This window comes from Chrysemys picta, chromosome 9, assembly GCF_011386835.1.
Source record: "Chrysemys picta bellii isolate R12L10 chromosome 9, ASM1138683v2, whole genome shotgun sequence".
NCBI lineage: Eukaryota > Metazoa > Chordata > Testudines > Emydidae > Chrysemys > Chrysemys picta.
Window position 1 is genome coordinate 81,745,896 of NC_088799.1, and position 23,908 is coordinate 81,769,803.

At 44.6% G+C, this 23,908-nt stretch overlaps 1 long non-coding RNA gene across 1 annotated transcript in view; it reads right to left on the minus strand.

Moving 5' to 3' along the window:
• Positions 1 to 349: 349 nt before the first annotated feature.
• The window catches only part of LOC135973438 (uncharacterized), a 33,691-nt gene continuing 10,132 nt past the window's right edge, over positions 350 to 23,908 (minus strand). Inside the window, exon 2 of the long non-coding RNA XR_010590268.1 lies at positions 350 to 9,405. This is a non-coding gene — a long non-coding RNA (uncharacterized LOC135973438). The remainder of the gene's footprint in view (positions 9,406 to 23,908) is intronic.

The following is a 23,908-nucleotide window of genomic DNA, read 5'->3' on the forward strand; positions in this document are numbered from 1 at the left end:
TGTAGCTCCATTGATGTGGTTGGAGCCAGGCCCATTTACAAGCTGAGGATCTGACCCAATGGCTTCTGACCAGAGACAGAAAGTGTTTAGGGATAATGTATGCTTCAGTTACACTATGGATTATCAGAGATGGAAAGTCAGACAGAACAATGGACCTTGTACTTTTTAAAAACTGAATGCACAGATAAAAATAATAATAAAGATGAGAGTACTGTCTATGAAACATCTTTAGGGACTCGAAAGAAAACTCAGGAGGGACAGTTTGAGTCAGAATGACTACAGCCATGTTTGCTCATATAGGTGCACACTGCAGTTCTATTATGTAGATGATCAGAAGCATGCTATTCACTTAGAAAGTCAAAACCATTTATTTACAGATAGCATCCTTCATACAAAGCTCAGCATCTCCCAAACATTTTACAATAAGTGGTTGTAATCTAAAGAAAAAAGGAGAGTTAAGGATGAAATACCATATATATATATATATATATAAACTTAATTGTACAATTGGCTGCTGATACTGCTCCAGTAACAGCGAGAAGGGTTGTTTTCTGACAAGCCCTTTACCACTAGCAAAGTAACAACGGACTCAGTTTTTGAGTGTCCAACTTGAGACACCATAAGGGACTTGATTTTCTAAATATGTTGAGCACCCCAACCTCTGAAAATCAGACCTCTTTATGATGTCTCACCCAAAATCACAAGTCACTTTTGAAAATGTAGGCCAATAAATAGGTCTTCTTCATCTGAGCTGGCTTAGTATAGCTTCAATACAATGGCAGAGGTACAGCAAATATAATAGGCAACACTGCTAGGAGATCTTACCGGGAGTAACTGGCTGAAGAGAAGGAGACTTCTCCTAAACATGAGATTTATTTTACTAGGACTTCCAAGCAAAGTGATGAAAGCTCCTTCACATGAGTAATTTAAAATTGGACTAAACAAACCACAGGAGAATTCACTGCAGGGAATAATCTTGTATTGGCTGGTGGAGAAGAGGGGAAATGAAATAACGGCCCTATAAGTCTATTTCCTCTCCATCTTCTATGATTATACAAAAATATTTCAACACATCTGATGAAGAAATTCTCTGTTATTGGCAATGCTGTTGTAAATGGAATCACAACTGCCTTAACCTTTAGCTTAGTTGAATATACTAAACCATTGTCACACAACAACTCAACATCACCTCCTAGTTGCCACCATTACTTCAGTTACTAGCATTGTCCTTGGCTACAGACTGAAGAAATAAGTAATTCTGGGCAAAATTCTCTGCTTGTGTAACTCAATGGAAGTGTGCCAGCAAAAATTTGGCGCTATTTCTGTAGAAACTCACCATTCAAATGCGTGTTCAAACAGATGCTTCTGAATTTGGGGCACTAAGGAAATCTGCGAGCACGGGAAGCAAAGCATAGTATGCAGTTATTAGATAGCTCTTTGTATTTTCAGCGGAGAGAAAATATTAAACAGATGCAATAATCAATCTTCTCTGGTGCTGATGTGTGTTGCTAAGCAAATGCTTCACTTGGGGTATTTGACAAACTGACACTCTGCCACATTGAGTGTCAAACTCAGCTTGTCAAATACACGGAGCGCAGCACTGCAGGACTTGGGCGTACCAGCTGGGAAAACTTCAGTGATGTGATGTCCTAGAGGGGAAGAAAAAGAAAGGTTGAGTTTCTGTCAATGACAGGTAAGGAAAATCCCTCCCTTTAATTGGTGAGGAGGGGAGCCAAATAAGCAAGTGTTGACTTCTGCTGAGTTCACATCAGCTATATTGATCTGTGAACTGAAGCTGGATATGAGGAGCTGTGATCAATGCCCAGAGATAGAAGCTAATCTGAGTGCCTTGCTAGCTCACGGGGCTTGAAATATTTACTGTGTTGCCCACACAAGGACCATCCACAAACACAGAAGTGGAATTTGGATGCATTGTCAGGAAGGCTGATATCTTTCTGGGTACACAAGGGCCTTTTTAAAAAGTACTAGTCTAGACAAAGGCTCGGAGCATATACCCTAGGGAGCATTTCTGTACCAGATGGGGTCACAGGCAAGATGATCTAATAGTGCGTTTGCATTTTTCATTTCTGTAATTATACAGTTTAGATAAGCAGGCCGGGATTTTCAAATTTAGGCTCCTTAATTAGAACCCCTGCTGTAATTTTGCATTCCAATGATCAGGCAGTCACCTGTGACCCCAAATCTGCAAGGTACTTAGGAACGTGCCCAACTTCAAGCATATAAGTCATCCCATTGTAGCCAATGCTTCACATTCTTAAGTATGTTGCTGAATTGACGTCTCTGGCCCAGGTCCATAATGGAAGTTAGGAGCCTAAATTCCTTTGTGCATCTGGACCTATGTGTCTAAAACAGGTGTTAGGGATGAAATCCTGGCCTCACTGAAGTCAATGGCAAAATTCCCATTGACATCAATGGAACCAGGATTTCACCCTTGCTATTTAAGTGCTGAGATCACTGAGCACCCAGATTTGGAATTTTCCACCTGAATTTGAAAAATGGGACCTCCAGGCCTATCTGAGATGAAGGATATGATTCTGGTCCCTTTGAAATCAATGGGGGGGTTGCCACTGACTACACTATTAGCAGGATCAGATCCTAAAACTGGCTCAAAGTCCAGTGTTAAATGTGTTCACTGGCATAAAACAAACAAACAAACAAAAGAACCTCCCCCCCCCCCAAAAAAAAACCCCTCCACCAAACTAAAACAATGTGGCAGTTCAGCAGCGTTCTTGCCTTCACTCCATTAATGGTCCCAAGCTCGTCACCTTCCTATACTGGACTGCACTGTTTGGCAATAATGTTGAAAGGGTTCTAATTCTCTATTGCTGTACAGCCAGGGGGGCTCAGAAAGAAATAATGAATTTCTTCAAGAATGACCTTAGGAACATTCTCTTCCATTGTCAAAATTAACCCTTTTGTTTCCTTTCCTGCCTGCTCTATGATGAAGCTCCCCCCGGCCCCATGAACAAACATAGCTTTCTACCCACATATGCCGGCACAACTCACCCCCCATAACCTAATGTAACTCCCCACTAAAACCCGGTCCCCTTTGTTCCCGCCCCCAGCCCCGCTCCTCTGCACACAAACATGCAGATGCAGTGTCCTTGCCTTAATCCTTTTAGAAACAATCTGATCAATAGTTTGCTTTAAAAAATTCAGAGCACCAAGTCTGTAGGAGAAAAGACATTGCTCAACTTCACTAACAGATGCATGTGTGTGTTTAAAGGAAGAGGGAAGCTCAGAATATGGGTTGCTGCTTGAAATTATGATGCAGGGAAAATCTATCACAACTCCTGGAAAAAACCTATCCCGTGTCACACCATTTCAGTGCTGTTCACATGCTCTGTGGTATAGGCCCCGGCACAGCCTATTTTTAAAAATGAAACAGTTAGCTGCTGTCAGAGTTCTCTTCTTTTCATTTCACATGACCAGTGGCACCAAGTTTCTGAGAACGTAAACAGGCTATTTTTGAGACCACAGTGAGAAACTCAACTGAAAACCTTTAAAGGAGATGAAAACAGGATTAAACTGTTACACTGCAGTGAAATGGAGTGGGTGATCGAACAGGTCTAAATTCTAATTTCTAACTTCTGGGATGTGGTGCGATGATGATAGCTTAGTAGCCCATCTCTTATTATACAAACACACACGCCCCCCAAAGGGGTGTATTTTTTCTACATGGAAAATAAAAAAAATCTGGTCAATGTTGATCCCCTCCCCCAACCCCACTCCCATGCACAGTAAGCATAAGATCTATGCAACTCTCAAATTCCACTTAAACACTCCAGTTAGGGGTTAAATGGGACTTTACTGATGCATAGTCCTTGTGCTTGTCCTCTGCTTAAGGGAGTATTTCGCCCTAAATACCTGCATGAACAACATTGTTGGCACAGGGTTTTGTCGATATTAGTAAACTGTCACCAGTGTAACTGAACCAATACAAAAACCAATCCAGTCTGTTACGGCCTTAAGCTACATTAGTTTAGGCAGAATTTAAATGAATCAAAGTGGTCCATCCGAGGGGTTTGCCGCGTCGTATTATACTGATTTTAAAATGACAGTCACAGCCGGGCAAGTATTCTAGTTCAGCCAAGGCCACAGATTAACTCCTGCAAAGCTGATGTGCCCTAGTGGTTATAGCAGGGGACTGGGCAGCAGGTGCTTGGCTCTTCTTCCCAGATCTGTCATTGGGCTCTACATGCAAATTATTTATGATTACTAATTAGCCATTGTGCAGTCCTTGGCACCATTCTCTCTATACAAGTGGGGAAAGAAGAATGAACTCGTCATTAAACTAACTGGGAAGTGGTCCAAATGCCTCAAGTTTGCTCTAAGAACTCTCTTTCCAGTAAAGTTTGATGTGGAGGTTGCATCAAAAGGGTAAATCAGCAGAGCTCTATTGACTTAAGTGCAGGGATGCTCATTTACGCCAGATGAGGATTTGACACTGAAGTTCAAGAAGGCTCTTTTTAAAAAAAATGAGCACCACTGCTTCTGCTATTCTAGGTTAAGCCGTTGTGGCTTTCAGAGGGGAAAAACAGAGCTGCTCATACTGCTGCTGTCAGCAACAGATAAAGGGGGCGGGGGGGGTCACAAAGTGAAGATCGTTCTTTCGGTACATAGGAGAGGCACTCACTCCGCGCCCTGTATTGATGGTATGTTGTTTGGGTGGACCTCGCTATTGATAGGGATTCTGGTTTCCAGTTGGAATGGGTATTTCCAAGGAAAAACCTGGTGTTAAAAAGCAGACTTAACCATCAATATATTACTGTAGGCAGAAAAACAGAAACAGAAGCATTCTCCATGCTGTCCCTTGTGAATGGCATAAAAGGCCAATGCTTTAGAAATCCTGCTGTGAGCATATCAGCCATGTGTGATCTCTCTTGGGAGTTTTACAGGACTCTCTTCCTATTCGCTGTGCAATTGGTGATGGAAGGAAAATAACACAGCAGGATGGATTTGACCCCAAACTTACACAAGTACCTGTATTTTGGCTGTGTTTTTCTTTGAATTTTCAGTGGAACCGAGCCCAAACTCTGAAGTTCAGCTCTCAATTTGGATACACACCTTTCTCCGGTTCAATGCTCTCAGAACCTGGCTTTGGATGCAGACCCATTTCTAATTGCCATACTCACTCAAACACAAATCTCAAATCAAAATGAAGAGAGCGAGAATCCACATGAACCTGTGTGGAGCTGGGTTTGTAGAACCCCCTACCAGCTGTAACCTCTAGACTCCTCTCACTTACACAGGTGTAAATTAGGGGTAACTCCATTGAAATCAACCGACTTACACTGATTTAAAACCAGAGTGAGGTCAGAATCAGGCTTCCTGAGCGTCCCCCCAAGCTCTAGCTATGCTTAATATCACTGGGCCAAATCCTGAGGCCCTTACTTAATCGAACCTCCTATTGAATCCTATTCTATTCCACTGAAGAACTGCACCCATCACTATGGTTGATGCCAATGGGAGGTTTACCTGAATAAAGAGCAAAGGATTCAATTACAAGTACCAGGCATGCTCCAGAAAAGATCAGAGCTGGAGATAAGAGTTTACACTGAAGCAGCCATGCCAGGTTGTACCCAAGTCCATTTTTGCTATAGCACATCTGTGGATTTGGGTTAGACAGTTAATAAGTTTCAGACAGAGCAATCGCCTAAGTATCATGCCCAGTACATTAAAGTGTCATTGCTGCTTGCTTAGATTATGCAGGACAGCAAATGCTCTGCTCCCTGCTAATGAGGGCTGATCAAGAACTGCCTTCCAAGGATGCTGAATCCAACTAGATGAGAGTTCTTTCAGCAGTAAATAAAGCATTCGATTCCTTGTAAGCGTTGAGCAACAGCAGCACAGGGCTTGCCAAAAGCCACGATGGCTTTTGTTGTGCACTTGTTCTTGGCCTTTTTACAGCAGTGAGGTTCCTGGTTGCACATGGGACCCTGCTGCAGATGAAATCATCTCCCCCAGCGCCAGAATTAATGGGAACTCTCCTGTTTACTTGCTAAGGGCTGTATAGTGGCTTTAACCCACCATACACTATGGGGGACAGAGTGGAGCTGCAGCAGCGAGTTCCTGGAAGAGCACTGGCGCCAGGAGCACAGCTGAGGCAGCCATCTGGAAGCAGACGCAGGGTACACACTGCAGCTCTGTTGGCTGGTACAGAGGGAGCGGGGGTGAGGTTATGGTCTTGTCTCACCCTCACCCTCTCTGAGGAATCCAGCCCTGCCAACAGCATTAAACCAAAGCGGTTCCTGCATTCAGAGACAAAGCACCCAATCCAAAGCCCATCCAGCTCAATGGAAATATTCCCATTGACTTCAGGGGACTTCGGATCAGGCACAAAGATTGTGCCCAGCTTCGGCACAGAGGTGCATGTGGAGAGAGGCTTCTCGCACCAATTCCCTCTGTACAGGGGCCAGGCACAACTGAGCTCTACGTGTTCCAGAGATGGGCTCAAGTTGGGACATCCAGCTCCAGAACCAGATTGGCAACACCCCAAAGTTCCGGGGTGCTGGGTCCAGGACACTGGCTCAGCTTATCGCCAGGACTGGCAAGCAGCCTCGTATGTGGCCTCTGAGCTTCCAGGGAGCTGGGCTCAGGCTGCTCTCTTGATTTTGTGACCGGGCTCAAGCCAAATGTCCCTACAGGGAAACGTATAAAACAGTGAAATGTTTCCCCAAGCATCTTCTCCCCATGTCTTGTCATCCCAATAACCTACCCGTGGGCAGAGTGATTTTGTCCTTACTTATGCCAGCTGTATAGAGTAGAGACATAGGCCCTAGGTCGTTGTCTTAGGCTGGGTCTACACTACCCGCCTGAATCGGCGGGTAGAAATCGACCTCTCGGGGATTGATTTATCGCGTCCCGTTGGGACGCGACAATCGATCCCCGAATCGACGCTCTTACTCCACCAGTGGGGTGGGAGTAAGCGCCGTCGACGGGAAGCCGCAGAGGTCGATTTTGCCGCCGTCCTCACAGCAGGGTAAGTCGGCTGCGATACGTCGAATTCAGCTACGCTATTCATGTAGCTGAATTTGCGTATCTTAAATCGACCCCCCCCCCCCCGTAGTGTAGATGTAGCCTTATTCTCTGCCAGAAATGCCACTCATCCTCATTCAGCCCAAGCTACTCATCTGAATGTCCCTTCTCTGTCCTTGCCCCACACCTGCCTCTGGCCCTTCTTTTACATGGTTTACTCCCCCTGCAAACCCACCTGGACCCCTTCCTCCACCTTCTTCTCAAACCCCACTTCTCCACAGAGGCTTATAAACCAGAGTCCCATAAACAATAATTCAACCCCCCCAAGGTACATGCATTAGTCTTCCCAGCAACTATACGATCGCATGCCCTTCCCTTCCACCTCTCCCTCCCTGTGTTGACATCTTCTCCTGTTGTTTGCACCGTAGCTTAGATGGTAAAGCTCTTTGCAGCAGGGTTTTGTTCATTTGTCTTTGCATAGCCCTGTGCACATCTGTGGTGCCATGTAATAGATGAGTATAATGCACTGTTCACACGTACATTGCTGTTTTAAATAAAATAATAGGCCCAAATTCTGATCTCTTCTCAACTTGAGGAGCACTTACTCTACAGGTGGTCTCATTAACTTCAGTGGGACTATTCATGGAGCAGTGTGCTATTCTGTGCGAGTAAGGGTATCATGATCTGGCCCAGAGGTTAATGATTTTTATGAAGTACACAGTATTAAAGTTTCTTCTCTCACCCCACAAAGTTATAAAAATAAAAAAATCTTGTAGAGTATTTATTTGGATAATTGAACTGGGAGCCAATTTACAATGCAGCTTCAGGGATGGGCTTGAACCAATAATCCAGGTACAGACACCCCTGAATTTTGGGATATTCAAAAGCTGGATCCAGAGTTTAATGCTGGGCCCCATCTCACTGTGGCTGACATAAAAGCACATGGTGTCCCTAGTGTTCTTATTTGCAACACAATGCAGAGACCCAGAAAGGATAAAGCTATAACCCAAGGAGAACCTTTTGATAGCTGATCAATACATGGATAATCTGAGTCTAACACATCAGGGGATCGATTAGAGCTGCAGAAATGGCTTAGGAGCCTGAAAATCAGAAGAGTGGCAATTTACACATGATAATTTATGCTTCCAGGCAAAGCAATGTAGAAGTGCTTGATACAATACTAATTATTGCTAGCATTGCATATCTCTGAATCTTCCTGCAAATCCCGCCTTGAAACTCACCTTCCAGCGCCGGCCTCCACCCCACCTCTTCTGTGCTCCCGCTGGACTCTGCTCTCTCAAACTGTTTGCTTCACTAACTTCTAAGAAAGGAGAAAAGAAAAAGGGAGGGAAAATGCTAATATCTAAAATTCACATACACAGAACTTGAGAAAAGGACCCAGCCAGTGGGGCATGCGCACTAACTTATTGTATGATCTTTCACTGGCGTAAACCTCCTTCCTCCCGGATCACCTCCCCCTGCTCATTGCTAGTTATAGCCCTGGCTTTTCTGTCTCATTTGGATTGAAATCTCCCCAAGGCCAACAACATGTTTTTGATTTCTTTGTAAAGCACCAGGCATACATTAGAAACTGTACACATAGTCATTAATAATAAATAATCATCATCATAAATTAATTATGGTTCCAAGTGCAGAGCTCCCAGGCAAAATCACCTGCATTTTCTTTCCTGGAAGGATACATGGGGAGAAAAGACAAATGAAGAAGCCAACCCTTCTATCTATATACTTAAAACATACTGTCCAGCTGCATGGTTTTTCTCCTCGCAGGAGAGACCCGGCAAACCCCCTCATTAAAAATATCTGCCCCAGGGAGACTTGAATATTGGATATGATTCTGTATCTTGGGGAGAGGGATTCTGGAAGCTGGGCTAAGAAATGATCTAGACCAAATTGTAAACATAGGGGAAAGACACCAAGGAAGGTGGGGGTGGAGTGTCCAGGCAGAGGGCTGGCAGAAATTGGGGGTGTGCCCTGGGACCTCACCCCAAAGTCTCCCGAAAGAGACCCCCCAAAACAACTTTAGCCAGGAGAATTGCTAGAAGTGGTTTGTTGCTGCCTGTTCTCCCAAGCTGTACCCACCTCAAAGTAGAGGTAGCAGGCCCTTTGGAGGAGAGAGAGACAAGTGTCCCATTTGAAACTCCATCCCTTCTCCCCTCTGCCACCCACTTTAACAGCGTACAAGAGAGTAAAGCCAAGCAGAAGTGCCAGCGGGTACAAACCATACCTGTAGCTGCGCTCTCACGGAAGCAAGAAGTTGTGTGGTGCAAGGTCAGGCATGCGGGGCCTGCTGGGGGCACCCAGGGAGCAAAGCAGAAGCAGAGCAGTGGGGCTCAGCCCAGGAAGGCAGCTCGTTTTTGAAGGGGCCTCTCCTTCTTCAAGAGGAAGCTGAAAATGGGGAAGATAAGGCTGAGGTTAGATAACAGGAAATGTCTGGATGTGAGTGACAACATGTCAGAGTTGTGAAATGCAGCAGCAGCAGCTCCTGGCTTTGTCCCTCTCACAGGGTGCAAAGCTCACAAACTGCTGCTAAAGCAAAGCTGGACGGGGTCCGTGCAAACTGTCCAGATGCACTTTCAGACTGAATACCTTGCAGATTAGAATAGGCCCCAAGGCATCAGCAGAACTGGTGACCAGACCACATTTATTGTCTTTGAGCTAATTACACCTTGGGGGAGGCTGTTCACTGCTGGCTTACAAAGGAACTCCAGGGGCTAGCCCAATAGCCTCTTGCTTTTAGAAGGGGAAATTTACTTTAACTGTTTAAATGGCCAGATTGGCTTGGATTGCCTGTAAACCCACTTAGTTAATCATGGTGCTGCCCATGGCTACACTGTGACAAAGCTGGCAATGTGGACTCGTGGTGCAGAAGGTGAGCAGAGCTATGGGGAATGCACTTGGGAAGAGAAAAAGGTGAAAGAGACATAGACTGGCAGTGAGATACAATTCAGAAGATACAAGAGAGAGGATATCTCACGAGATCAGCTGTTCCTGAGAGATTTTTGACACCTTCAGTCGCTTATGGACCCAATTTTAAAAAAAGGTCCCAAGCCAGAACCAAAAGAGATGGGGCTGGTTTGGGACCAAGGAACTGAATCTCATCCCCAAACCGATCAGATGTCTTGGGATTTGAAATTGTAGTTTGGACCCATCTCTCTTGCGAATGAAATAACCAGCCCCCATCAGATCACCATTGATTTCCACAGGAGATTTATGGGAAGGTAACATTTGTTTCTAAAAGTCACCGCATATACCACGGACTGCACTGCTAGTTCTCTCTGTTCATCTGTCTGCCCATCTGCCTATTCACGCACCATATTTCTAAGACCCCTATCTCCAGAGTATCTAAGCCAGTGGTGCTCAAACTTTTGTAGTGGTGACCCCTTTCACATAGCAAGCCTCTGAGTGCGACCCCCCCCCCTAAATTAAAAACATGTTTTTATATATTTAACACCATTATAAATGCTGGAGGCAAAGCGGGTTTTGGGGTGGAGGCTAACAGCTCGTGACCCCCCATGTAATAGCCTCGTGACCCCTTGAGGGGTCCTGACCCCCAGTTTGAGAACCCCTGATCTAAGCATTCTACACACACCAGCACAGAAAACATCAATGGTTTGTTTACCATTAGGTTGTTCTGCACTGGAGAACTTTCACAAACCATTCTCATCATTGTGAACATCATGCCGGTTCCATGGGTGTTAACAACAAGGGGAGCCCTCGTGGAGCCAACTTGCCAGCTCCAACTGTCATTCTCATCTAATCCATGCAGTGTTGAACACAACTGCCAGAAAGCCCCCCATGCTAAGCTCCACAACACAGCTAGGACTATGGAAGCTGAACTTGTGTTACCAACGCCAGGAATTTTTTTGAAAAGTCTTAGTGCGGACAGCATTGTGTGCAGCATCATTTGAAAGATGTCACTGCATGTTTAGTTAGCTTCTGGCTTGTGTCTCATCAATTACCAGGGATCGGTTCTCCCTTCATTGCCACTCAGAAGCTGCCTTTCCTTCCCGTTTTACCCATCTAGCCTTCCCTTTTCCAACTTTCCACTGCTGTCTCAGTACCTCTAGCCAAACCACATGGAGGGTCTGTAGTCTTTGCCTGCTGGGACCTAAACTAAGCCAGCAGCTTTCAGTTGCTTTATCAACACACAAAGGGAGGCAGCCACTCGCTTCACCATATTGTTACTGTGCTGTCCAAGGCCCTGATTCTGCAAACACTTATGCACATGAGTAGCCATGCACACTTTGAACTCAATGGAGTTGTTCGTGCATGTAAAGTCACTCATGTGCTTGCAGGATCCGGGCTCAGGTCCTCAGCTAAGAACAAGACTTAACCCTTGTGTCTGACAGGGAGTATTAGAGAATGAGGGATATAGCTAGCATGCTGAGTTCCTCTTTCATCCCCGGCATTTTAAAATATATAATAATAAAGAGGAATGGAAAATATGGGTGGTTTAAAAAAAAATGGGAGGGAGTGGAATCGGGCATGTAGTTTGTACAATTTGTTCTGAATCTTTTTTTCTCTCTCTCTTTACCATTTAAACATCAAGAAGCCCTTGAAATCAGCAGAAACTTCCATAAATTCCTTGAACTTCCAGGTCAAATTATTGAATTTTCATAGGTGAGGGAGGACATATTTTATTTGTATCCCTTTCTGGGCATGCAATACAAGGAGCAGTGCAGTATAACAGAGTTTGGTCCATACACTAAATCATGTGCTTATTGTGACCACAACCAGTACAGGGTTGAAAAAACCTACGGGCAGCCTGAGGCAGAACTCCAAATCTTAACACCCTCAAACTTTGAACGTGCTAGAAATCCAGCCCCAATCCGTAGTCCAAGAGGTCCTCCTCTAAGAAAGCTCAGAATTAGCGTCTCAATTTGGAGCAATTTCATCATGCTTCTCTCTTCAAGTGAATGCAATGGCAGATTTGATATGTGCTCACTAGTTTCCTGTGCTGTTTGTGTCACAAGTTGCAATGTTGTAGATAAAACATGATGGGCCTGAATCCGACCTCATTTACATCGCTTTTTCACCTGTGTAACTCCATTACTTCAGTGCAGTCAGTGCTGATTCTTACTTGTGTGGGGGAGAGCAGAATCAGGCTGTTTAATAAACAAAAAAATCAACCCAGAGCTTGATAAAAGATCTGAAAGCTGTAAACGTGCTCAAATATTGTCATCAAGAAACCACAATCCCATGTCCATACATTGCTCCACAAATTAAACTGCTATAAATAAATGTATACAGGGTAGTTGTAGTGGGTAACATTCAGAGCAGCATTTGATCTTGCTCACCCAGCAAACACCCTTGGACTGTACCAAAGATGAAGGCCAATGTTCTATGGCTGTGTTATGCAGACGGGCTGATCAAAATGGTCTCTTCTGGTCTTTAAATCTAACATGAATCTCTGAACATTTTCAAACCTGGGTGCCTAAAGTTGGGCTCTTAAATCCATAAGTAGGTACCTAAGTAAAGCAAGCCGATGGCTAAGAGTGTAAACATCTACAGATCCCATTCTCTTTGATGGCAGTTGTGAATACTCAGACCCAGATCCTCAAAGGTATCTAGGCTCCTAACGTCCAATGGAAATTAGAAAATTTCAAAATCAGGACACTTACATTTTAGTGTCTACGTATGGGTTTAGCCTTATTATAGGCTTGAAAATTTGGGCCAAAATATCTTTGGTCCTTCAGCCTGCAGTTGTAAGAGAACTTTTTGCCTATGTCATTTTTGAAAATGAGATACTCACTTAGGAGCTTTGGAATATTTGACCCTTTATGCAGAAGCAAACACATTTGAAAACTATTCACCAGTCTTTTATTATATTTGAAACATGATACAGACAGGACAACTATATTTCATGCTTCCCTTGTGTCACAGCCTACAATACTGACCTTCCCTGCGCTAAAGAACGATAGTAGTTAATACGGATAAAAAGCGTGAAACTACTTGCGTGTGAAACATAAACGGCCAGGCTCTACATTATAATTCAGCCTGTTTTCACCAAGCTGGTGGCACAAAGGGGCTGGAGAGCACCCAGACCTGCCATCTGAGGACTCCTCCCATAGAGGCGTTGAAGCTGGCACAGAGCAGACAGAGTCATTCCTACACCACACACCGGCTGTGGCCACCGCTGTCGGGGGCATGGCTGCAGTATGATAGTGCTCTGATAATCCTCAGCTACCACACAGCCCCTTAGAGTTAGGGTTTGTCTTCACTGCAATAAAACACCCGCAGCTGGCCAGTCTCCGCTGATTTGGGCTTACAGGGCTTGGGCTGCAGAACTAGGTTCTGGGACCCTCCCACAGTGCAAGGTCCCAAAGTCTGGGCTCCATCCTGTGCCCGAACACCTACACGGCAATTTTATAGCTCCACAGCCTGAACACCGTGAGCCCGAGTCAGCTGTCACAAGCCAGCCACTGTTTTATTGCAGTGTAGACATACCCTTGGTGGCCTAAACTAGCTAGCAATGGGTCTGAGTCTCCAGACAGTGAGAGATCCTAAATCTCTCTCCAGTCCGGACACCCTGCTCTCAAGCACACCCCACTGCCTGTGAGCCACTAGGCCCAGCTTTAGCAAAAGCGGGTGGGGATTTCACAGTGAAGCTGATTTCCCCTTCAGCTCCTCAGGTGTCATCACACTACCCCAAGGCATGCAATAGCTTTGAAATTGCACTCCGCATTTCCTAACCAAGTCAGCCTTTCCAGAACATGTTTGCAGCCTCCCCTAGGGGATATTAACGATCTTTAGTCAGGGTAGGTCTGCAACCGAGCTGGAAGGTGCAATTTCCAGCTCAAGGCGACATACTCCGGCTAGCTCTGGTAGAGCTAGCGTGCTAAAAATAGAAGTGTAGTTGGGGCTGCCTCTGCCATGGGAGAGGCTAGCGGCCCCGAGTACAATCCCATCTGAGTCCCTAGGCACACACTGGGGCAGCTAGCCCCTCCCACCACTCGCACTGCCACAGCTAAACGTCTACTTTGAGTGCTCAAGCTTGTTCAGGTGCAGGCACGTCTCCTCAAGCTGGAAAGTACAGCTTCAGCGCAGACATAACCTCTCTGAGACGCATAGGGTATCAGCCGGCCAACTACCAGAAGCACAAAACTGTGCAGCAAAGGTGGGTGACAAAGCCCCTTCAAATGAAGTAGCCCACACCACGTCTTCGCTCATTTTACTTTCAAGATCCTGTCAATACGTGTAGGAGTAAGCTGTGAGAAAGCAGCATGTCTGTGTAGGATGCAGGTAAATCTGGGCCTATCATGAGTGATGCCCCTCCCAACTGGGGCTGGGGCCAGGAATCGGTTTGCTTTCATTTAGGGATGAGCTAACTCATGAAATCCATGTGGCCATAGTTTGCTCTCATTGACCCCGCCCTACCCATGCCACCTCCCTGATGTCAGTGGGACTGGACAAGTGTAGGTTAAAGCAGAATTTGGTCCGCTGGGCTAGATCCAGATTCAGTCCAAGGGCAGTGGTGTTGCACTAGGAAGCTCATTGAATATAAAGCGCTGAGAGATGTCTTGGAAGGCAAAACTCCACAAGTACGTAAGTGTTGTGCTGCCAGTTTAGGACCTGATCCAAACCATTAGTGAGAGTGAATGGGCTTTTCCTTGACTTCTGTGGGCTTTGGATCAGGCCCTTACTGCAGTTCCAGCCCAGTCCTGTAACCCAGCTGGAGCACAGATGCTGCCCATTTTTAAGCCCTGTTAATGCAGCATGAAAATCCCAGTGTGGACAGGAATTGTAATTCACCCATCACACTGCAATACCCCAGTGCTCTCTCTCCGGCTTCTCCTCTCACCTGAAGAATCCTACTTGGTCCTTGCTTGACAAACTGCTATAATTATAATGTTCAAGTGTTCTTGCTCTTTTCCTTCCCACTTGTGGAATCTCCCCCCGGATCCCTGTTTTTTCCCCTGGATCCTGGAATGGTTTCTGATTAAAAGCTCACAAAAGCCAGTTGCTACTGGAACTTCTCCCAAAGTGGCTGCTGCTTCTGACTTCACCACAGGGACAGTCTGGTGTGGTTGGAGCAGGGCCGTCCTTAGGATTTATGGGGCCCTGCGCAATATTATTAAACTGGTGCCCCTATGCCCAGTGGCAGCCCGGGGGACGGGGAGATGGGGAAGCAAATGAAGCCAATGACATTAAAGAAATTGCAGAAGAGCGTTTTTTCAAAAGAAAATGGAGCATGTTTTCCACTGCATGCCAGAAGGTGAAGACTGGACATGCAGAAGGTACCTAATTAAAAGCACTAAACTTGGGAATAAAAAATGTCAGTCACAGGTTTTTTGATATGACCTAAAGTTTGTCAGAGATTTATTTGCAAAAACTTTGTGGAAAGGGCAAGTCAGCTGTCTTTCTGAATACAACATTAAATATTATGGAATACATGTTTCAGAGTAGCAGCCGTGTTAGTCTGTATCCGCAAAAAGAACAGGAGTACTTGTGGCACCTTAGAGACTAACAAATTTATTAGAGCATTAGCTTTCGTGGACTACAGCCCACTTCTTTGGATGCACGAAAGCTTATGCTCTAATAAATAAATAAAGTACTTCTGTTCTTTTTATGGAATACATGATGCATCTCTTCTCTGTTTTACATTTTCTTAATCACTATTTCTAAGCTGATTTTATATTTTAAATGTACTCTTAAGGCTTCATAAAGTAATCATTCCAGATTATTACATATTTAACTCACTGAAACAAAGACATTATTTTAAATTAATCTGTCACAGAGGTTTAGTATGTTCATAACAATGTTCATTGCTTTTAGAAAAAGGGAGCACTAATTTACTGTGTGTGATCTCCATAACAATACACATGTTTATGAAATTTCACCAACTTTAAAAAATATGTTTCCAAAGATTTTAGGCATAACAAAGGATTTTATATCTTACTAAGGTACTGATTTTGCTGGAGGGTTCTCTTAAAACTAGTTCATCAGATAGTCAGAAGTAAAGAAAGGGAAACTCTTTGTCCAGCTATCTGGAAGGAAAGGGGTGTTGTTCCTTTAAGGGGTCTCTTCAACGGGGGGGGTCGGGAGGGGCGGGAAGCAGGGGAGGGATGGACAGAAAGGACAGGAAGACTTTGGAAGGAAGTTTTTTTTACTATAGTAATTAAAATTAAAATGTGTATTTTAGATAAGGGTGGTCTTTTGAAGGATTTATTTAAAAAACTATATGTCTGAAGATCCAAACATTTAAGGCTAAAGATCATTGTGCATCTAAAAAATCTATGCAAGGATTTTTAGAGATGTGATTTTATCATCTTCACCAACTAACTAATGAAATATTTTTAAAGCAAATGTTAAACTCAGGTCCTGTAGACTGACATGTTCTGAGTAAATATTACAGTCATGCACAACTGTTTTTGTCAGTAAATTCAGAAACTCACAGTATATACCTGTTTCAGAGTATCCGCAAAAAGAACAGGAGTACTTGTGGCACCTTAGAGACTAACAAATTTATTAGAGGATAAGCTTTCGTGGGCTAAAACCCACTTCTTCGGATGTATATACCTGGGGGTTGGCAAATGCCTGTTAAATGGCTTCATTACCACTTGAATGGCTCTTTAACAGTTTCAATGTTGTGCTAATAGGTCTGGCAGGCTGGAAGGCTTTTTCACTTTTAAGTTACTAGTTCCCCTCCAGAGTAAGAATCCTCAGGCTGCAGCAGCCAGCTGTGGGAGCCTGCAGGAAGGGTCAGAACAGGAATAGGAAGAGGTTGGGGGGTGGACACTAAGACCCAGGGGTGCCCTAAATTTTCAGGTGCCCTACACAGCCACGTATGCTGTGTATGCCTAAGTACGGCCCTGGGTTGGAGCTCTGTGGAGGACAGCAGGTTCTCAGGTGCAGACACACACAACAGGAGCACATCTCAAAACCATGGCACTTGATATTTTTGTACAGCAGTCTCCATTAAAACATTGGTAGTTCCCACAGTATGACAGGTGGGAACTACCAATACTAGGCCCCATACTAAGGGCAATGTATGCCTGACCCTGGGGTGGGTGCACAAGAGGCAGGAATGGTGCAAGGAGTCCCCTCCCATGTGTCTCTGTGCAGGGGCTGGGCGCAATCAATCTTTGCGCACTTGAATGTGGAGCCAATGGCAGTGCTGGACTCCCAGGAATGGGGAGAGGAGTCAATGGCACAACAGAGCTCTAAGCATTTAGATGATGCAGAAAAATAACAGCGGAGTCTTTATAAGCAGTTAAGTGAACCATGCATGATGGAGAGCCTCTTCTATGAGATGCCACATCACGCTGGTCAATAACCTCAGCAGCAAGACATTGAGTGACAACCCATTCAACCAGTCAGATACTAGATTAGAAGCATTGCATCTTCACCACAAGTCTGATTGGTCAATCGTGCCTGAGGGCATGAAGATGTTTCTGGCACCTTCGGCAAAAAGCACTTTCAAAATGAAGAAGAACAGGAGGACTTGTGGCACCTTAGAGACTAACAAATTTATTAGAGCATAAGCTTTCGTGGACTACAGCCCACTTCTTCGGATGCAAGAAGTGGGCTGTAGTCCACGAAAGCTTATGCTCTAATAAATTTGTTAGTCTCTAAGGTGCCACAAGTCCTCCTGTTCTTCTTTTTGCGGATACAGACTAACACGGCTGCTACTCTGAAACTTTTCAAAATGAACTCTTTACTGGCTGATATGTACGCAGCTCGCTAACCCGGGGTGGCTGGAGTTTGATCTCATGAGCACCTGGTTGCTGCTCACATGTGCTTATACCTCTCAGAAAAGAAAACCATCACTAGGGCCTCATAATGTTGTTTTAAATAGTGTGTTTGGGCTTTTATAGCTTTTCGGGCCTATTTTCAGCAGCCAGTGTTGGAGGCTGGGCTATAGCAAATGGAGGATGTTGCTGCTCATGGGCGATTATGGGTTTGTCAGATTTATTTTAAACTTCTGTCTTTGAAAAAAAAAAAACCAGCACGAAAGAAACTGTGAAGCTCAAGCTGTTTTTCAGATGGCCTGTGTCAGATAAGAAAACCCCACTAACTGTCACCGCCCTTGCACGAAGTTCCAAGTTCAGTCTAAAAGAGCTCTTGAGTGACCCATAAGCATCCTGTACAATATACAGTCTAATTATTATTAATAATATTCATGTACGCTTGGTGTTTATGAAAGGAATAGAAAAATAGCACCAGCCAATGAGCAAGAGGTTTGGATCAGCATGGGTCTGGTCTTATTTCATCTGAACTGGTTCACTCAGATCTATTTTAAAATGGGGGAAGAAATGGATCTTCCTTCTCTTTCCCCAAACCTGTCAGCCTTGTTACAGCACAGCGTGGTTCTCTGTTCGTGTTCTCTCACTACAGGGCTGTTACTTGCCCTAGAAATTCTGAAAGCAAACTTATGCTGCAACTTTGTACTAAGCCATGTCTGTCTATCTATCTGTCTATCTAGTACTGGTATGGCCCTCATCCCTGTAATATTATAGGGTTATATTCTGCCACCCTTACTCATATAAAGAACAGAACTGCTACTCCTTGGTAGTCCCATTCTGTGGCTATGTAAGGAGTAAAGTACGCCTCCATATTTTGCAAAGCTAGCCCTTAGCAATTAATATAATCAGAGGCTATGAGTCTGTGTTTTATTCTCAGTTATGTCAATGGAGTTATTTTGGATTTACACCAGTGTAACCCAGGGCAGAATCTGGTCCGGGGAGACTACAAAAACAGCTGTGGGTTGGAACCCATTCTTCAAATGGAGGGAGAGGCATCAGAACATGTTAGAATATATTTTGAATGAGATAAATACTTCTAAAACAATACTGTGCTGATTGCCTACTGATTAGTAAAGCAGAAGTTTATTGTGTATCTGATGCTAATCGGTGTCTTTTTTTGAACACACTAAAGATGCCTTTCTATACCTAATAGCCTTTAATCACCACATATGAACCAAGTTTCACCACTGTGAGTCCCTAGAGATGTTATCAAATTAACATCCTGAGTATGAAGGCTCGCTGATTAGTACTGAGTGTAGCAAGCAAAAAGGTTTAGGCCTAGTGCATACTCCCTTCTGTGTGTATGGCCCGTGAAACACAATGGTCACATTCCCACCATTGTCTCAGTAGGTGTGTTCAGTAGTAGAGCTGGTTTTAGAGCTCAGGGAATCGTGCCCCGTATTTTTGGTGTAGTATTGTTTGACTTGTTACATGAACTTGCACTGTATGTGTTTAAGCCCTTTTTTCCATTTGCTTTCCATGAACATTCAGGCAATTGAGTTTCAATGGCACGAATGTTTGCAGGAAGTGAATGTCAATGTCCTGTGCACTGGTGGAAACTGGAGGAAAGTTGCACACTCAAGTATTCACAACAGAAGTGTTTGCATGCTTGTCCAGTCAAGGAATAGAATCAATACTAGATGATGTATCTGACCAACCACCACTAGGTAATACCGCTTGAATTTCATATGTTCTTGATCAGTCCACAGAGGCCAAAACTCAAACAGATTTCAAATGACAAACACCTTTGTGAAAAACACAACCCATTAGTGGAGACTCTATGAACAGAAACACTGGCTAAATTAGCCAGGTAGGTTATTTGTGAATTATTCACTCATCTGCCATCGGTTCTGACGACTACTGAGTTATTTTTCTTTTTAAAGTTTCTGTATGGATTTTGTGCTGTTGAGAAAGCACTGAATTGACAGCCCCAGAGACAAAAGCCCTCTGTTTTCCCCAGAACAGTTGACCTAGAAGAACATCATCCAGGGTTGAGAGCACAGATCCGTCTTCGTGGCTCATTCAGTCCTGTCTGTGTTTGCCACATTTTGTCACGGGTCAGCCTTCCTTCACTTGCACATTCAAAATACAGAACCTCTAAACTATTTAGGTCCATATTTTGAAAAGCAGCCTGTAATTTTTTGATGCCAAACTTTGGACACATCCAGTACTGAAGACCCCTCATTCCATTTGAAGCCAATGGAAGCTGTAAATGCCCAGCACCTCTGAACATCAGGGGATAGGTGTCTAAAGCTGAAGACCCAAAATGGAGCTAAGCAGGATTCCACCTCCCCTCTGGTGGAAATCACTTCCTAAAGAGATTCCAGGGTGAGACTCGTTTGTATTTTTAAATTTAAGCAGAAGATTGTCTTGCTGCTAACTTCCTGTTGAGTCTGAGTTTGCTTTAGCTTGTGGGGCATCTGGATCCTTGTGAGTGGTGTTATTTACATTAATAAATAATACCAACAGCTAGGGAAAACAAATCCCAGCAGCAAGCTGATGGCTTTGTAAATCACATAGCTAGGATCCCCAAAGCACTGTCATAAAAACATAGGAGTCATGACTGGTGTGGAGAAAGCAAATAAGGAAGTGTTATTTACTCCTCCTAACACAAGAACTAGGGGTCACCAAATGAAATTAATAGGCAGCATGTTTAAAACAAACAAAAGGAAGTATTTTTTCACACAACACACAGTCAACCTGTGGAACTCCTTGCCAGAGGATGTAGTGAAGGCCAAGACTATAACAGGGTTCAAAAAAGAAAGGATAGGTCCATCAATGGCTATTAGCCAGGATGGACAGGGATGGTGTCCCTAGCCTGTTTGCCAGAAGCTGGGAATGAGCGACGGGATGGATCACTTGATGATTACTTGCTCTGTTCTTTCCTTCTGGGGCATCTGGCATTGGCCACTGTCAGAAGACAGAATATTGGGCAGGATGGACTTTTGGTCTGACCCAGTATGGCTGTTCTTATGTTCTTATGAGTGTCATAGTAGATGAGACCCAATTGTCCCATCTCTGGCTATGGCCACTACCAGATGCTTCAGAAGAAGGTGTAAGAACTCAGCAGTAGGCAGATATGGGACAATCTGCCTCCCAGCCTTTCCTTCCCCCTTAGGTCTCACCCTGATCTCTAAGGTCTCATCTGGATCTTTAATTGCCAAGAACTTCTTGTTTATAATGTAGTACTGTCACCTTCGATTCCTGGCATTATCCAAGTTATATCCTTTCATGAACATCTCACGTCCATTTGTGCTGCTCTCCCAAAATAGACTTTACTGGGAAAAGGTTGGGGGTTTTGTTTACTGTTTTTTTAAGAGGGAGACAGGCGGTCTTTGTAACTTGTGAAAAACACTTTAAAGGAATATATACCAGAGTCCTGATCTTCCAAAGTGCTGTGTATTCACAACTCCAGCTAAAATCAATGGAAACTATGGGTATTCAGCTCAGCACCTCCAAAAGTCAGATGTCATATCCACAACTATGTCAGCCAATTAAAGAGCAGTTTGTTCTCCTTTCATATAGATCCAGGCTTCCCTGTTACTCCAGAGCTTTCAAGTTTGGATCAGTAACTATTTTTGTAACACCAAATGGGGAGCAGTTCTATGGATTTACAAATTAGTGGAAATAGCTGTAGAGATGCTAACTATTAGAGCGCGTACATAATATTGCTGCAACTGAAATGGATTATACTCCATAGTTTACATACATAACACAAGTCTGACAGACATTATAGAGGGTGCACATCTAATGATCTTTAAAACTTATATAGGAAAGATCTATTGTTTCAGTCAAAATAGTGCTAAGGTTGTATTGTCATTAAAGTGTAGGTCTTGGGCTCACATCTCGGTTAAGATGACGCTTTACAGGGAGGTCCAATAGGTAAGGAATTAGCCTTTCACTTGGGTTCAAATCCTGGGTTCAAATCCTAGCATCAATTATAAATGAAAATCACTTAGGTGGAGGCTATGCTAGTTCCCAAGTTTTGCACATCCAGGCAGCATTTGACATTTAAAAATGCTCTGCTCAGGAGAAGCCCAAAACTGGAAAATCGGGGTGCTACCAGTCACCATGCAGGTGACTTGGCTGAGCTCATGGAGAGCGTCAGACTAAGACAGCGAGATCAGGACTGAGGTGTATCAGCAGAGTTTTGTCAAAGAAGCTTGCACAGCACTAGCCTGCACTTTGATTGGCTCTGACCAGGCCTGTTAACCCCTCAATTTCATCAGCACAGAATCCTTTCCGTGCATTTTTAGATGGAAAAAAAAGTGCTTTGCAGAATGGTGAGATGCCCAGAATAAAAGCTAGCCACTGATGGCAATGCTCAAGGTTCAATGTCAGCAGAAACAACAGAAGGGCCTGTGATACCAAGAATCCCGTTAGATACAAAATTGTCTGTTTATCAGTCCTGCAGTTCCACAGGCTGGGAAGCAACCACCACAACATAGCCATGACACTGGTGTTTGCTTCTCTTGGCCTGTGCACTGTGGGCTTTTGGGAGGAGGCAGGCATGCTGCTTATCTGGCACCACTCGTCTAGCACAAAGAGGGCATTTCAACACTGCGGCCTCTGCTTGCAGAGTCATTGTCACAGGGAAGTGTGTGACCACCAGGCCCCAGCTCCTGCCCTGAGTTGCTCAAGAGTGACAGTTGGGTTTACATCAGCCATCATCCTCTGTGGCAACGAAGTGCTTCCCCAACAGCACAAGACATCCTTCAGCTGCAACAATAGCACAGAGACAGCGTGGATTTTTATGGTTGTCTCTCAGTCCAGGGTGTGTCACATTTCGAGGCCTCCCAGGGAATTGATTCCATTGCTTCAAATGCGGCTTCTGAATTTTTAGTTTTGAAGAGCCAAATGCAGGGTCCCAAGACTGCACACTAACTATTTCCATGGGGAAGAGGGGGCTCCTTCCTGCTGTGATCCTTCCAGGGCTACTCTATAATTGTTCTTCCCCTATCTGTTCCTTCCCCTTGAAGCATCTGACACTGACAACTGTCGGAAGACAGGATACTGGGCTAGATGGACCATTGGTCTGACCCAGTATGGCCGTTCTTATGTTCTTATGCTCTATACCCACTCTGGCAGCTGTAAGGCAGCAGCCCTTGTGGCTGATGTGCCGTCCCCCCGTCCCCCCGTCCCCCATTCATGGAGGAAGAGTGCCAAGTGGCTCCAAAATTAATTATCCTGTGGCTTGGGCCCTGCCCTACCCCTGACACCTGTGCACATTGCTGCATAGGGAGCCTGCAATGAATGGTGCAGTGCAGACGCCCCTGCAGGTCATCTCCAAATCTTGCTTTTTTGCAGCAGAACCACCACTGTGCCTGCTGGGTCAGGGCCTTCCACAGATGTGCAGAAGACTTCAGCCCCGAAAAATTGTGCTGGTGAAATTGACAGCAGCTTTCAAAGGCTGAAGTCCCCTCCTTGCCAACGAGATGGGCAGTGGCAGTGCAAGGTCAGACTGCGCTGACCATTCACCATGCTCCTGCCCTGGAGCAGTTCCCAGAGCTTATTCAGTCCTCAGTAGCTCTACTGAGACTGCCCACAAAGGGAGCAGTCTCTGGGTTATTTGTGACATCTCTGCAAGTAGGAACTGAACTGGGACCCAGCAAACAAACCAACTCATCTCACATCATTGGCCCCTGGATGGCGTGTTCTGAGTTTCCTCCTTTGTATGATGGAGCTTTTAAAATACAATGGGTCAATTTCAGCCCTGGTGACACTCCCCTGAAAGGTTGGGAGCAAACTATAATGTTCCTTGCTAATGCTCCTTATGAAATTGCCAGTGCTGAGGTACGGGCAGCAAGCCAGTGCTTAGACATGGGGGTATCATTCTTCTGCCCCAGAACAGTGAAGTATTTAAGCCACAAGGCTGATAAACTCATTTTGCTGTACTGTTATTATTATTATTTGTATTTTGATCTCAACTAAGAGCCTCAGTAATGGACTAGGGCCCCACTGTGCAAGGTGCTGTACAAACCAAACAAAAAGACAGTCCCTGCTCAAAGAGCTTCCAATCTACGTATAAAATAATGTGTATAGTAATGAAAGTTGCTGAGTTGCTAAACCTAAGTTACGCAGCTCAGGGATGGAGCAAAGACTCCTTCAGAAAGGAAGATGGAGTAATACAGGAGGAAGGAGAC